The sequence below is a fragment of the Sturnira hondurensis genome, unplaced genomic scaffold (assembly GCF_014824575.4).
Source record: "Sturnira hondurensis isolate 20B ecotype Veracruz unplaced genomic scaffold, ASM1482457v3 Scaffold0005309, whole genome shotgun sequence".
In the NCBI taxonomy this organism is placed as follows: domain Eukaryota; kingdom Metazoa; phylum Chordata; class Mammalia; order Chiroptera; family Phyllostomidae; genus Sturnira; species Sturnira hondurensis.
The window spans coordinates 846,886-848,355 of NW_028077940.1; the positions used below are offsets into that span (position 1 = coordinate 846,886).

At 45.7% G+C, this 1,470-nt stretch overlaps 1 pseudogene; it reads right to left on the reverse strand.

The window, feature by feature from the left end:
* Positions 1 to 418: 418 nt before the first annotated feature.
* LOC118987641 (NADH dehydrogenase [ubiquinone] 1 beta subcomplex subunit 9-like) overlaps positions 419 to 1,470 on the reverse strand; it is a 4,121-nt pseudogene continuing 3,069 nt past the window's right edge.

The following is a 1,470-nucleotide window of genomic DNA, read 5'->3' on the forward strand; positions in this document are numbered from 1 at the left end:
CAGGCACAGTCCTTTTTATCATGAAGCTTACAATTTTTCATCTGTGAAAACAAAAACTAATGCTAGGTGCAGTTTCAGTTGGGGATGGACAATGATGGAACAACAATAATGTGAATGTGCTTGATACCATTGAACTATATGCTTAAAAATGGCTAAAATGGGCCCTGGCTGGTGTGGCTCAGTGGATTGAGTGCTAGCTTGCAAACCAAAGGGTCTCTGGTTCAATTCCCAGTCAGGGCACATGCCTGGGTTACAGACCAGGTCCCCAGTAGAGGGTACATGAGAAACAACCACGCATTGATGTTTCTCTCCCTCTCTTTCTCCCTTCCTTCCCCTCTCTCTAAAAATAAGTCAATGAAAATTTTTAAATGGTTAAAATGGTAATTTTATTAGGCCAGGTTTGTGTATATTCTGTAATTTATTTCCTTGCAAGCATGAATGGTGAGGTGTATTTCTCTTTTGTTCTTTTCAGGGGCTACTTCCAGGGCCTGGTCACAATATACCACCACAGTGGTTGCGTCACCTTCCTTTCAGGCAGGGCGCAAAGCTTCGGTCTTAGGACCACCATACAAGTGGTCTCCTGTGGCTGCTTGACTGCTCACTTCCACATCCCCTCTGCAGTTTTTTCCACTGCTCTCGGCAAAGATACCAGGAGTCCTGTGCAGACATCTTGTACTACTTGTATCTCTCATAGGAGGTGGCCATGACAGTCAGGGAAGGTGATGGCTATGGGTGCTGATTGTGCCAAAATTATTCCTCTAGCTGCTTCAGCAGCTGGGCAACCTTTACCAAATCCTTTTCGTTCCTATGTTCATCAAACTGACTCTCATCAAACCTGGAAAGGGCCTGTGTTTGTCCCAGTGGATACACCCCAATTCAGGCACAGCACCCCCTGATGAAGCTGCAGCACTGTTTGCTTTGGGACAGGCAGGCCACTGTTGTGGCCAGAACGCCACCATGATGGTCTGCTCACTTTCAGTGGCCGCCAGGGCTCCCTGATTTGGTAAATTTTGTGTTATATGTATTTTTACCACAATTTAAAAATATAAAGGTGTAACAATAGCTTTTATTTCATAGGATCACTGTGAGGATTAAATGAGATGGATACTGGCTGAAGGAGTGGCTAAAGTGCCTAACACCACTCACAAGGCCTGGGAGTGGGGCGGGGGCGGGGGCGGGGCACTCTAACTTCCCACTTCAACTCATTTCCTATGACTTAGATTCCTCTATGACTGGTATACTTTTATAATTAAAAAAATAAAGAAATGAGGATTGCTGGACTTCCGCCAAGATGGAGGCATAGGTGGAAACACTGTGCCTTCTCCCACAACCAAGTTTGAATACAACAAAGGTTTGGAGAAACAAAGACACAACCAAAGGACAGAAAATTGAATTATACGGAAGTCCGACTACATCTAACCGTTCAACGGGGACGGTAAGAGGGGCGGAGCCAGCAGCGAGCAGGGTCGG